This window comes from Rattus norvegicus, chromosome 17 (assembly GCF_036323735.1).
Source record: "Rattus norvegicus strain BN/NHsdMcwi chromosome 17, GRCr8, whole genome shotgun sequence".
In the NCBI taxonomy this organism is placed as follows: Eukaryota; Metazoa; Chordata; class Mammalia; order Rodentia; family Muridae; genus Rattus; species Rattus norvegicus.
The window spans coordinates 35,540,868-35,556,354 of record NC_086035.1 but is presented as its reverse complement, the minus strand read 5'-3'; positions in this window follow the sequence as shown (position 1 = coordinate 35,556,354).

The window sequence follows — 15,487 nt, the reverse complement described above, 5'->3', positions numbered from 1 at the left end:
AAGCTACAGAGTGAGTTCAAAGCAAACCTGGGCCACAGAGCAAGACCCTGTCTTAAAAACAGTCATGGAGTAGGGAAATGGCTCCGTGGGTAAAATACTTGTACAAATGTGAAAACTTAAGTTCAGATCCCCAGAGCTCATGTAAAGCCAGAAGTATTATCACATGTGTATACCCCAGCAAGCATACAAACAAGATGGGAGGAAAAGACCAGAGAACACATTAGAAAGTCAAGCGAGCCTGGCATTTGAATTGGTAAATAATAAGAGACCCTGTTTTAAATAAGTAGAAGGCAAGGACAATACCTGAGAAGGCCCTCTGGTCTCCTCATTCACACATGCAAAAGGCAAACGTACATACATACATATAACATACATAGATACATACAAACGTACATAGATACATATAACACAGCACTCACACAGATATATATATATATATATATATATATATCACAAAACAAGCGAAGAAACAAAAAATACATTAAAGATTTGATGAGGATATCTAAGAGTGTATTGCCATGGTTTGATGATGCAACTTAAGTTGCATTAGAAAGGCTTAGAAAAAAAGCTCAGTAGTTAAGAGGACTTGCTGCTCTGTCATGAGGACCAGAGTTCAGATCCCAACACCCACAACTGCCACTTTAATTTACTACAACAAGAAGGTCTATTGTGTCTACACACACACACACACACACACACACACACACACAAACACACACACACACAAACACACACACACACACACACACACACAAACTCACACACTGAGATGGTTTAGGTTAAAAGAGCAAGTTTTTATTGAATGAATGTCTTTCTCATGAGTAGCGGTCAGCTACCATAGGGCCTTCTCATCTTTCCACCCTTGCTGGTTTTGTGTTTTATGCTATGAATTCATGAAGTTCATCCAGGATGGTCACTAGACCATGCAACCTCCAGCCCATGCAACCTCCAGCCCCCAGAACCATGAATGGAGGTAACCCTTTTTCCCTTTATAAGAAATCTTTCCTTTGTAAGATACTGGCATTCTGTTAGAGCAACAGAAAGTTCATAAAGACCGGTGTTTCTCTGAGATGTTCTCCTGAGAACCACTAAGCAAGCCATCAGCCCTGTAGAGGTATATAACTGAGACTGTGTACAGGGATATAACAAACATAAGCCCAAGCCTGTATTCCAATACCCATACTCCACCTCGGCAAGGCTGAAGCATTTGGGAATAGAGGAATATTTTCAAGAGAAACCTAAATTAACACACGAGCTACAGGCTGAAGATTTCAAGTGCAAGGACTATCCAGGCAAGTCAACTCCTATTTCCAGTGGAAACAGTGCCCAGCTATACTTTTCACTGTTTTTATATTTACAATATACATGTGATATAGGTTTTCAAACCTAGAAAAATTAATTATTTCAAGATTCAACTTAAAAGACAATTAAGGTGTCTTCAACTAATCCCATGTCAGTGTTTCTTTTATGAGCCCTTTATTCTGGCTCCAAAGTAACAAAGGCAAGGATTGTCAGTACCTTTAAAGAATCTATATAGTTGCCCACTTGTACCATTTAGCTTGTTCATGGATGCCCAAGTTGGAGTATGTCCAAGTTTCTTATACAAAATAGCACATGCCACTGTACACTTTGAAAATCATCTCTCGCTCACTTGCAGTACCTGCGCTCTTCATAAGACAAGGACAGGAAGAATCTGGTTTTTAGCATTGGCACAATTTCCTATTAGTTTTGATCCACAGTTGGCTGAATCCATAGGAGTAAACCTGCTAGTACGGAGGGCTGTCTTGCCCATACTTCATAGAACCACCTATTAGCAAAGAAAAAGGAGGCATGGGGTTGTGTCTTCCCCAGACTTCTTTATGTAGAGGAAAACGAATGGGGCTTTCCCTGTATGTGGGCTGTGCTGTCCTCATGGCTTGTCAGCTGGTCTCTGGTAGCTGAGAGATACAATGGGGCTCATCTATGCTTCTGCTTCTGGCCTGACTTAATGACTTGCTAATTGTAATTGACTGAACACCAGGGGTCAGCTCTCACATGTCAGGACTCATTTCTGTCACTGTTCTGGTTTCATTGTGTTCTCCTGAGAAACATGCAGGGAAGAGTCCAACAGGTCACCAAAACATGACACACCCACATTGGTATTACAATCCAGAAGATGAAGCCAGATGGTCAGAGAGCCGGGTGATAGGAGTAGGGAGCTTCAAGTCAGGCAGGCATGGCAGAATGAGTGACTGAGGTCACCAAGCTTGAGCTACTGTGATTGCACGCTCTTATTGACACAGGAGTGCGCACAGTTCTGAAAAGCCAGAATGGGGTTGTCCAATTACGAGATTTTAAAACAGAGCTGACCTCACATTCACTAGATACGATAGGTCCAACTTATCTAAATATCTTCCTTTCTAAGCATCTTTAGTTTATCCAACTATCTTTTCATGAATATTGTTGGGTTGCGCAACAATGAACCTCGATTACCAACTTGCTTAGCTTGAGATCTACCTGGAAGGTTAGTAAAGCACATTCTATTTTGTGAAGGGGATCAGACAGGTCTAACACAATTGTGGGTGGCACAATATCATCAGCTGAATACTGGGATGAAAATAAAGGAAGAAAAGGAGAAAGTTCCACAGTCGAGGCATGGCTCTCTCTGCTCCTGTCTGCCACAGGTGAGAAGCTGTAATGGTGAGTTTTGGTGAACTTGACCCAAACTAGAGTCACACTGGGAAGAAAGACCCACAACCGAGAAAATGCCTTGCTCAGACTGCTCTGTGGGAATGCCTTTGGTGGCATTTTCTCTATTACTGATTGATTTGGGAAGATCCAGGCCACTATGGGTAGTGCAAGACCTGAGCAGGTAGTCCTGGGTTACATAAGAAGGGCGTGTGTGGTGGTAACGCACATCTTTGATCCCAGCGCTTGGGAGGCAAAGGCAGGTGGATCTCTGAGTTTGAGACCAGCAAGTTCTTAGATAGCCAGGACTATACAAAGAAATCCTGTCTTAAAAACTCAAAAAGGGAAGAAAAAAGAAAGGAGAGAGAGAGAGAGAGAGAGAGAGAGAGAGAGAGAGAGAGAGAGAGAAGGAGGAGGAGGAGGTGGAGGAGGAGGAGGAGGAGGAGGAGGAGGAGGAAGAAGAAGAAGAAGAAGAAGAAGAAGAAGAAGAAGAAGAAGAAGAAGAAGAAGAAGAAGAAGAAGAAGAAGAAGGAAGAAGAAAGGAAGGAAGGAAGGAAGGAAGGAAGGAAGGAAGGAAGGAAGGAAGGAAGGAAGGAAGAAAACTGAGTAAGTCCTGAGGAGCAAGCCAGTAGGCAGTATCTCTCTATGGTCTCTGCATCAGCATCCTGCCTTCAGGTTCCTGGTTTGAGTTCATGCCTTTGATTCTCTAGATGAGGAAATGTAAAGTGTACTAAAGAAAATCTTTCCTCCCCAAGCTGCTTTTTGGTCCTGGTGTTTGTCATGGCAACAGAAAGCAAAGTAGGATGGAGGCTGAGCTCCACTGTGAGATTTCTACCGTAATGTCCAGACTTGCCTCAGGCCCACAGCAATAAATTAGCCAGCCATGGACTGAAACCACGAGGCAAAATGAATCTTCCTTCCTTTTAAATAATTCATCTAGGTATTAGTCACAGTGATGGAAAGTCTAACACAGGCAGCAATGTCCCTTTCCACTGTCTTTCAGCCACATGTGTAATTTTGCACATTTATAAATTAAACACTCAGGGGATCTGGGAGAGTCTAAGTTGGTAAAGCACTTGTCATATGTACACGAGACCCTGGGTTCAATCCCCAGAATCTATGTACAAAAAGACAATTTCATGCATAGTGCTGTGTCCTTATAATCCAAGCGCAAGGGAAACAGGGACAAGAGGGTCCCTTGTGTTTGCTGACCAGCCAGCCAGCCAAATTGCTGAGTTCCAAATCACTGAGAGAGCCTTTCTTAAGATGTAAGGTAACCTCCGGCAGGTCCCCACACATGGGCAGTGTTCACGTGCACATGCGAGCACACACACACACACACACACACACACACACACACACACACACACATGGCATAAGAAACATCTGTCAAGTATACTGATTTGAGTATTATGCACCAAGGACTCTTCAAGGACCAGAGAAAGGCAAATGAGAGATGCTTCTTAGGAAGTTTGTTTACCTCCTCTACCTCAACCCTATGCTTAGATACTAATTTTCAGTCACAGTGAAAGATGCATGACGGTATACGTCTCAGTAGTTTTGTAGTGTCCAGTTGGATGACAGCAAGCGCGTTCACATTGTGCAATCAGCACCACCATCCAACCATAAAAGTTGCAAACCTGGAACTAGGCATGGGGCTGTGTGTAATTCACTCTCCACAGAGACCAGTTTCCTTGGCAGCTCAGGCACTGCTGTGGGGTTAATCCCACAGCTGCGGGAAGCCTGACTGTTTATGAGCTTCCTTATCTCCTCACACCCAGTGCCCCTCCAACTCTCACAGAAGAGCTGGGTGTTGAATCCAGCCAGCACCCTTTGCTTCCAATCCCTGTTCGTCATTGTTGGAAGAGCCTGATAGCAGGCTGTCTGTATTCCCAAAGTCCTGGCTGCTTGCTGGGACAGATTTCTCCTCCTTACACTGTATTTATTACTGGAGTGTGAAGCACAATTTTCAGATTTCTTCCCTACTTGCCTGCTGTTAAAAGCCTGCTCCATCCTTTAGCCCCTCCCCCTTAAAGATGCTTATGTTTGTCAGCCATTACATAAGACCGTGTGGGATGCTCCCAGATTCTCTCCTGTCCCCTCTCTTGCCTCCCCATGCATGGCTCTTGCTATGGGTGGGTTGCAACCGTGAGAAAAGCAGCATCTTAACTCTTTGCCAGCTGCAGCCCCCACCACTCTTTCCCAGACTGAGAACTGTTCTCTCTTCTCCATTAGATTACCACAGCAAATTGATAGTTACTTTAAAAAAGAAAAAAAAAAAAACAAAAAACAAAAAACTGTCACAATAGGAGACCAAACACTGGCAACAGATAAAACAAAAGGAGGCACCGAGCTCTTTAATTAAGGCTCATGAAAGCATGCGAAGCCTCGCTTTGAGTTACCCTGCTGTGCCTCAGCCTGATTAGCTCCGCCACATCTGCTCGGTTTCCTGGCCTCCATCTGTACTTCGAGCAAGAAGCGTATTTGGGCTGCCCTGATTCTCTGGGAGATGACTCTGAGGCATCAGCTGTAGCTAGACTAACGGTGATGCGTGTTGACAGAGCGTGTTTGGTGCTCCTTGCTGCGTTGACATGTAGAATCCCATCCCCTTACATGTACCTGGCATTAGCTGACATCTGCGAGGCTGACCTCAGTGAAATGCTCACTTTTAGGAAAACCCAGGCACTCCTGGATGATGCCTTTCACCATTGCAGAGTCTGCAGAGGGAAATGGAACCCCCAGGACCCCCACTCTCTCTCTCTCACAATCCTCATACCCATTCTGCAATGACCAGTAAGTGTTCTTCCTGTGCATGGCAACATAAAGGTTTCATCATTCCAAGACAAGTGTGGTGGGGTCTCTGCAACACTAGACATGACCCTAGGCCTTTGCACATGCCAGATGTGTGTGCTTTATGGACCGAACCACATACAGCCGCAGTCCCTTGAATAGGTGTCAATGAATACGGTGCTGTTCTATTAAAGACACACTGGCCCTGTAGATTCTGCAAAGAGCTTATTTGACTCACGTTATGAAAACAGAATTTCTTTTAAAGAAGGTGGAAGGATTCAGCTCAGAAGTGAGTACTAAGCCTGGCATGTACAAGGGTCCAGGTACCATCCCCATCACTAGAAGAAACAAAAGTAGTAGGTGAGATGACTTGGTGGGTAAAGACACTGCAAGCCTGAAGCCTGGAGTTTGATTCCTAGGACCCATATGGTGGGAAGGAGAACCTATCTCTGTAAGTCGGCCTCTACTTCTACAAGTGCCTTCCCAATCAGTCAGTCAGTCAGTCAGTCAGTCAGTCAGTCAGTCAGTCAGTCAACAAATAAGCACGAAGTTCAGTAGGTAAGGGAGAGGGGTAAAATGATCAAATAGAATGTACAAAATTCTCTAAAAACTAATAAAAAGACATTCTAAAATGAAAAATACATCGCCAGGCATGGTGTCACCTGCCTTTAATCCCAGCACATGGGAGACAGAGACAGGCAGATCTCTGAGTTCAAAGGCTATCCTTGTCTACAGAGTAAGTTCCAGGACAGTCATGGATACTTAGAGAAATCTTGTCTCAAAAAACAACAACAACAACAGCAGCAGCAACAACAACAATAACAATAACATAATTTTTACAAGTAGCCTTCTACAGAAATCTGAACAAGTGTACTAATATTTCAGTCTGTGTGTCAGTAACATTGATTTAATAAGCTTGAGTTGGGAGAAAATGAAGTGTCTGAGCTAGCTCTGCTACACAAACACGAAAGGGTTTAAATTCCCTTTCAGAAGGCAGTGATCTGAATTTCAGTTAATAGTAATGCATCATTGTTGATCTCATAGACTCCACAAGTATACCACCGTAATGTAAGCTGGTACTGTCGGTGAAGACTGGGCAAATGTGTCAAAGAACTCTGCTGGGAGAGGGAACAAGAGAACGCTGAGTGATCTCTGCAATTTTTCCACGAACCTATCTATATTATTCCAAAAAAATGAGTTTTAAAAACTAAATTAATAAATAAAAATAAACACCCCAAAGTGGATTAGTGTGATGTTCACATGTAATGTCTGTCAGTCAGGAAGCTGAGGCAGGAAAATAAACAAGTCCAAGGCCAACCTGGGCTAAAGGACAAGTGTCTGTGTCAGGGGATGCAGGAGCACTCAGGGTGAGGAGAGTTTCTGTTCTTGCATAGGACCTCAATTCAGTTCTCAGCACCTACACAAGGCAGTTTACAACTGCTTGTAATTCCAGATCCAGGGGATCCAACCCCCCTTGGCCTCCCACACTCAAATGCATACAGAAACACATAATTAAAAAGGAAAAAATTTAAAATTGTCTCAAAACAAATAAAAACATCACAAAAATTTTACATCTTTTTCTCACTTAGAAAAAGTATATAATTTAAACTAAGAGTTATAATACATAACCTCTTGTCAGCCCTCTGATCTCATAAAAGGGAAAAGTATAGAAACACAACTTAAAATTCTAGGTAACTATGAATTGAATGTGAATATGTATAGATATAGATATATATATGTATGTATGTATATATTACATGTATGTAATTCTAAGCTTAGCTTCCTTACTTAAGGGGAAACATGCAGTGCTTTTGTTTCTTAACCTGGCCTCTTTCCCTGAACAAAATGATCTCCGGTTCTGTCCATTTTCCTGCAAATGTCATGATTTCATTTGATTGTCATAGCTGCATAAGTTACTATGGTATATACGTGCCGCATTTCCTTCATCCACTTATCTGTTGATGGACATATAGGTTGGTCCCACTTCCTGGCTATTGTAAATAGTACAGTAATAAAGACAGATGTGCGGGTATCTCTGTGGTATGTTGACTTTGAGTCTTTGGGAATCCTCCGTTTGACACTAACTTAGGGAGCTTAGTCTGTCGTTGGGTGGGAAGAGTGTATCAGATAATCTAGAGAAGAATGCTAGACCACCTTTGTGCTATGAGTGTAGAAAGTGGTGCAAGATATGAAGTTAAGACATTAAGATCAAGTCCTGAAGGAATTTCCCTTGTAAAGTGATCAGGCCAGGAAACCAACTCGCAAAGCTCTATAATGTATTAATTACTTAATCTCACTTGGGGGTTTCTACCCCTGACTTTGATCATTCCCAGGTAAAAGACACAAACCCTTTCTATGTAGGATAAGCCTGTAAAGCACCAGAGCTGGGCAGACATCTACACTCTAAGCTATCAGAATCACTCCCATCAATAACCTGAGAACTTGCCACGTTCCATCGGGGCTGCTCTTAACTCCAGTTGCCAGCCCTCATGGCCATGGATTCATGACACACCTGTCCCATGGTGTCTTCTCCCCCCTTCACCTTCTCTCTTTCCCCTTGTGGTCCTCTTTAGACCCCAAGCCCATGAATTAAAAGCGCACCTAACCTACCTCTCTTCTGCCTGGCTAAAGGCCGTTGGCATCTTTATTCAATCAATAGTTTTGCATTAAGGAGCAAGGTCACATAACTTCATCTGCTCAGATTTGTGAGGATTCTCTTGTCTCTGGGGGCAACCAGACCTTGGGGGGGCCCAATGCTTAGTATTATAATACATAGCAAAAGACCGAACCTCAACTATAACCCCGAGAGCCACTGAGGAAGTTGGAGCACACATGATCTCACCATTACAGGCTGGAAGCTCTGCTCCTTGTTCATGCTAGGATCCAGTCGGCGTGAGGGTCAGTGCACGTGTTATCAGCCTAGCTTCCCTTACCCTCCACTTAAACGACTTCTTTTGGAACTCATACTTACCCTCCATTACAGACTTAGAGATGGGCTCACCCATCCCCACCCCGCCCCCCACCGGAGGCCCAGGAGTGGATTTTATACTAAACAAGGATCCACTGGCCTAGACAGAGGCAGCTCTTGATATCAACAGTAATTATACCTTACCCGGCTTTGGGCAGGGATCACTGGCTGCTTAAGCCATGGAAGAGTCTAGAAACTAAAGCGCCAGGGTCTTTGTAATTAATTATGGGCGGCACTTCGTCCCACTGGAGGAAGTGTTTAATAAATAATCAGGCGATTGCAGAAGCACTGTTTAATCCCAAGCCAGAAGAGAGAGGCTTGCTTTTCTCTTTGCAAAGAGTCAAGTCCAAAGAGAGAACATTTGTTTACAAGTTTGAGCGGGTTGTTGAGAGGCCCGCCTTTATCCCTGAATGAAGATAAAGCCGTGATTCATCCACACTGCCCATGACATCGACTTAAAAGTGAGGGGAAACTGAGTGGGGAAATGCCTTCTTTTAGAAATTCAATTCCCAAATAAGCATTTGTAGGCCCCCACCCTTCAGAAGGACACCAACAATAAACTGCTTTGTACACCCAGGGCATCCACCAAAAGAGAAAAAAAAGTCACCCTTTAGACATTTTCTGCCCTGCTTTTCCTCCTCCCCCACCCCATCCTCGATTCCCTGGATCTCACCAAAACCCACACCAGTTCCTTCCAAGGATCAAGATCAATCAAGCCCCACGCTGAATTATCAACAGAATCGATGACGATGAGCGGGAATGAAGCAGAGAATTTCACATCGTATTTAAAATGTTAAATTGGGTTCTTATAATTCCCCTGATTTAGCTTTTTTAATTAAAAAATTCAAGCTTTATTCAACATTTGCATATTCATGCCTCTATAATGTGCGCTGATTGCATTAAAGGCAGGAAAAAAACCCATGTAAGTGCAGCCCAAATATAGTGCTCATCAAGTGCACAGCCTATGTGTGCATAGATAAATATTTCCAAACAAATTAACATACACCCCAGCGCAGGTGCTCTGGCCTCGCAGCTCCCTCTAGCTAGTTGTCCCACTCTTCTGTCAAGATCCGAGAGCCAGAGCACCAGTGGAAATGTGTCTAATTTGGCGACTTTTAGTATTTATGGAGTTTTTTTTGCCACAAAATCTCTGGCCAGAGGGCCTGGTCATTAACAAACAAGATAAATTGCATGTGTGTGGGTATTTATTCATACCGTTCATTCCAAAGGCAGGCTGAAGAGATGGCTCAATCTGTAAAGTGCCTGTCACACAAGCAAGGGGACCTGAGCCTGTACCACCAGCACCCACAGCAAAAGCTGAACCCCCTTACTGAGAAGGTGGAGATGGGGTGGGGTCACTGGGGCTTGCTGATCAGTCGGGCTAACCATGGGAAACTCCAGGCTCTCTTCCAAACAAACGAACAAGCAAACAGTGGTGGGGTGACCACTGACAGAGATGGTTCCGGCAGTTAAGACTTGCTGCTCTTGCAGGAGATCTGAGTTTGGTATCTAGCTCACAACTGACTGCAGCTCCAGCTGCAGGGGGACTCTGTCATCTCTGGCCTCCAACACACACAAACGTGTGTGCAAGTTTCTATAATCAGCAAAGAGCTCTAGTAGTGGCTCTGGGAGGGGGCAGTTCTCATCCAGTGAGAGCCACCTTTGGGTGGCCATCAGGAACTATCTCCGCTGCTCTCTCCTACAGAGTTACAAGGTGTCCAGCTCTTAGTAGCAGGCCATGCTCGGGCCGAAATAGAGGTTGGCACTCTCCGATGTGCTTTTCTAAACAAAACCTTATCAGGACACAGACGTGCCTGCTTCTTCAACACAGCAGCTTGCACACTCCCAAAAACAGACTTTAATAGCTTTAAAAGACTATATGACCTGTAAAGGCTAAAATATTTACTATATAGCTGTTTATAGAAAACATCTGCCAAGCCCCGGCTAACGCCAGTGGCAGCCAGTTTGCCAGGCCCCCTTCAGCTGGGATGCTATGGAGTCATATTTAGCAGGTGCAGCACAGGGTGTGGCATTAGTTCCTCCTGATAACAGACTGTATGTCAGAGAGACTTGCTGAAATAGCGGTGACGAGTACCAAGCACGTGAGTGGAATAAAGAGGGGAGTGCATTTGGGATTGAGCATTTTTCAGACATTCAAACACTTCAACATAAAAGGAAGATTTGGAAAGGGAAGCCTAGACTGTAGATCACAAAGTCCCATCACTCTCTGAACTTAGACAGACTTGCTAGAGGTCATCCCCAAAACCCACATCAGAGCTCATCTCAGCGGAACAGGGTTGAGGCTTGGCGGGACCTTTTTAGAGGTGATTAGCTCATTAGGAAGGCTGAATGAGTTTCACATGGGAGTGAGCTCAAGGGGAGGATTGGTTGTCCTTGAGGCCCTGTGTTAGAGAGTTCAGCTTTCCTGTGGGAGCCTGCTGCTGTCCTGACTCTTTCCTGTGTGAATTCTGCACACGTTGCTTCCTTTGCTGCCCTAAGGCATTCCCTAAAGAAGCTCATCTGCCAGTACTATGTCCATGGATGACCAAAACATTAAGTTAACCGAACCACTTTTCCTACAGACTACCCAGCTTTGGGGGTTTCCGTTAAAGCAGCAGCAGCAGCAGCAGCAGCAGCAGCAACAACAACAACAACAACAACAACAACAGGTACTAAGGAGATTTTTCAGAGCTCTTATCCCCAGCGACCCATCATCCTCCCAGGCTCCCAGGAATGCTAAACAGCTTTCTAACATTCATTCAATCAAAAGACACGTTGAAACTCACAGCTGGCAGTTCCTTCTAGGTCATGAGTACTAAACACTCCAGAGCTCTGAACAGTCTGCTTATTCCCGCTCCCTTCAAGAACATGAGAAAACAGAATGAATAGGAGGAAACAAGAGATTTCCAAACCAGGGTCACACCAAGTGATGGAGAGTCAAGACGGAAGGTTGGAAGATGCGGTCAGTTGGTGGAATGTTTGCCTAGTATGCACAAAGGCCTGGGTTTGATCTCCAACACTGCATAAGCCTGGTAGAGTGGTGAGTGCCTGTAATTACAGCACTGCAGAGGCACAGGCTGCAGGATCAGGAGTTCAAGGTCATTCTCTGCTACAGAGTGAGGGAAGCCTAAAGGCAGAAAGATACACAATAAAGTAAACAAGTAAAGATGTAATTCTCCACTGTGCTTCTAAGACTGGAAACTGAGTTGAGTGGACTTCTTTAATCTGGTATTCTAGAAGCAGAGGCAGGCAGATCTTTTAGAGTTTGAGGACAGACAGGGATGTGTAGAAAGATCCTGTTTCAAAAAGAAAGAACGAGAGAGAGAGAGAGAGAGAGAGAGAGAGAGAGAGAGAGAAAGAGAGAGAGAGAGAGAGAACACAGAAGCCCAACTGTGTGTGAGAGTCCATGGGACAGTTTTCTTCTTTGTAGTAATGATTGGTTAGTTCTTGTGGTAAAAGGACTATAGCGCTGGTGTTTGAGTAGAAAGTAAGGCCAAACCTACAGGAAATCAAACTGTGAATAAAAAAGAGTTAAAATACAAATTGACAGCATAGTTCACAGGACTAGAGCTGTGGCTCAGCTGTCTGGAAGTCACTGCTATCATATGCTTTGGACAGGAGACATGAAAAATTGCCTAGCTTGGTCCCGGCGGAGGGTTCGCAAGAAGCACATTTGTCTGCACTTTGTCGGGCCTGTGACACTGGGAAGGCAAGGGGCTGGGGAGAATGTTGACAGGCTGATAAGTTTCTTTGGAAACAGCCTGTGAGGGCTGCCAGGAATGCAAGGCTTCGTGTTCTGGTTCTCCAGTTCTATCTCCTTTGCCGCGCAAGCACAGCGATGTGATTTTAAAATAGCTCTTTGGAAAAAAAGATGCACTTGAAATCAAGGACTCAGCCCTTACCCAGCCTCTGTAACTAACGTGAGTACAAAGAACACTCAACTTCTCTAGGTCCGTGTGTTTAACAGTTTGGTAGTTCAGGCTGTAGAGAAAAGGGACGGTGTGACTTGGTATCTTGGCAGGCTTAGGGCTGGGAAGGCTGAAACTCTTAGCTAGTGCTGCCCCTAAACACCTTAGGTTATCGCTCTCCATCTTTCCGAAGTTTGAACTCTGAGTGCTACCATATAACGAGCTCCCAAAGGCTATGGGAATCACTGTGAATGTAGGCTTAGTTAGAAAAATGATATTCACACATGGAAATAGAGATCTTTCAGAAACAGTAACTGTGGACCCCAAATCCAATGATAGCTGTCTTTCATAGTCACATGAAGACAGAAGGAGGGACTTGCTGCGGTGTGGAAGGTTTGAATGTGACATGTCCCTCCATGGGCTCTTATTCATTAAGGTCTAGAAACCTTAGGAGGTGGAGCCTCAGTAGAAAAAGAGAGTCAGTGGGGGCGGGCCTTGAGGTTGGGTAGCACAGCCCTACTTCCTAACTTAAAACATTATGAGACGTCCATTGAGTTTCATTTTTGTAACTTGATCACAGGTTCTCAGGTGGGAATTTTGTAGAAAGAGAAATGATGTCATGTTGCAATGCCGAAAGTTTGAAAATGTCTGTATGACCTATCATTCTACTCTGGACACTTAAGACAGTGGAATCAGCCACATTGTGTCTGTGACTGGTGTACCGATCACGTGATCTTTGAGGTCCACCTTGCTGTGTATGTTGGGATTTCTTTCTCATTCTTTCTTTGCTTCGTCCCTCTGGCTAAATCTTAAGGATAGAACACACATGTTCATCGACTTGTCCAAAAGAGTATCTTTTTCTGGGTTGTTTGTTTGCTTGTATTGTTTCTTGTTTTTGTTTTGTTTTGTATGTTTGGTTTTGATTTTTCCAGACAGGGTTTTACTATGTTGTCCTGGATATCCTGAAACTCTCTCTCTCTGTAGACCAGGCTGGCCTGGAACTCACAGAGATCTGACTGCTTCTGTCTCCCGAGTGCTGGGATTAAAGGCACAGCTACCACTGTCCAACTACACGCCTACTCTTAGCTGTCCTGAGTAAATGCAAACATGGATGTGCACATGAGATGAATATTCTACTCTTTTGTCAGTGGAGTTCTTATGCTTATCTCATTCAGAACTAAAATATACCATATGATTATTAGTTATTGATAACACCAAAGAGATTCCCGGGGTCATGAATCAACTCTGCTTGTGAGGTTCCCTGCTACCCTTTGTGTAATGCTCTTTTGGAAGAAGCCCCCTTTACACATTGATATTTTCAGTCTCTACCTTTTGCCAAAAGGTGCTGTTATTCATGCACTAGAAATGAGCTGATTTCTGTCTTTTATTTTAGATATTCATAATCCAAAGTATACACTAGTGTTTTAAGACCTTGTTCCCAGAACTTCTGACATCTAGATTATCCCTTTCGATTCTGAGAGGCATTCTATGAGCAAAGAAAGCTGTGTTCTCCATCTTGTCATCCTAATGTGTGTCTCTGCTGCTTCTCTGAGGCTTGAAGAGGAGAAGTAAGAGTCCATTCTTCTGCAGATGTGCCCAGTAGGACTCCTGTGCTTACCTGTCATTTGATCTCTAAAAACAGTCCATTTCTGTTAAAAGGCTAAAGCCTGTTGTTTTTGTCAGACAAATGTGTTCAGGCCAAGGAGTATTTCAGACCAATTATACCACATCAGAGAACAGGAGGAGTACAGAGGTCACAATGTGGGTACAGGGATGAGCCCCTTGACTCTGTCACTATGTCTAACCCTTCCCAAATGTCATTCAGAAAAGCAAAAGAGCCTAGTATGATGGTACAAACCTGTAATCCTAACAGTCTGGCGACAGAGACAGGATCACAAGTTTGAGGCTAATATTTACTGCCTTAAAAAAAGACGAAATGTGTGCCTATGCAAAAAGTGAAGGTTTACTTATGCAAGATCTTCAAGAAAACCCACTCTCTGCCCTCCATTCTGTCAAATACCTCTGCTTCACCACATAACCATTCTGTGCCTCAGTTTCCTAGTTTTCAATAAAGAGTTAACAGCAAAAACTGTGTTATGATTACTAACTGGCATCTAAAGATGCTGAAAGGAATACCTACACACATTCAGGTCTCTGTAATTGGGGCAGTTTTATCAACAAATCATTAACAGGAAAGACTGCATTTTCTCTGTACGTGAATATACCATGAGACCCCAACACACAGCCATATACCCCATCCTCATGCTGGCCCTCATCCCCCAGATACCCCCACAATCCATACACACCCCACACACCACACATGCTCCCACCCCCACATAACACACACACAGACACACACACACATACACATACACACACACACACACACACACACACACACACACACACACACACACACACGCTAGGAGTGGTAGCCTGCAGAAGCAGGAGCAAGGCTGAACCACTGAGGACTTAGAAGGATCTAGAGGACCCTAAAGTATGTTTGACTTAAGAATGGCATCATTTTTACATTTTTAGTTGAGCATCTAATGGTGCCACTGTGTGAAACAAACAGCAGCTGAGAAGGGGATGCCCATGGCCCAGCACAGGGTGAAGAGATCAAATGGAATCTCCTCACTGACTCCCACCTTATGGCTGGTCCCAAATTGGTGAGGCAAATGGGACCCTGTGAAATGAGTCCCTGCTTCCATGGGTGTCTTGCCTCTTTCTCTAATCATTTATCTTCACTCCTTTATGCTTCCTTCCTGCCAGCCCCTCCCACTGACCCACAAGGAATACCCAGCGCCTGCCCTGCCCTTATCTGTTACATAAACAGCCTTCTGACTTTCCTGGATCATAAAGCTGCTTGCAGCTCTCCAATCTAGCACAGCCTACTTCCATTAACAGTATCGCTTAACATTTCCTTCACACTACAGGGATCTAAAAGGTTTAGGAGCCCAAAGAGAACCCACACCAAACCACAAGAGTCAGCGTGGGGAGGAGGCTGTCTTGTAAATCAGAGGTTTATGCTCCCATGTAGGACACCTGACATCTTTTGAAAATGACTATAGTGGTTTTCTGAGTGTCTCTGCAGAACAACTGTATAAATGCATGGCCTTTCAGAAGGTAAAGTCAAGCTGTAAGTCTGGAGGGA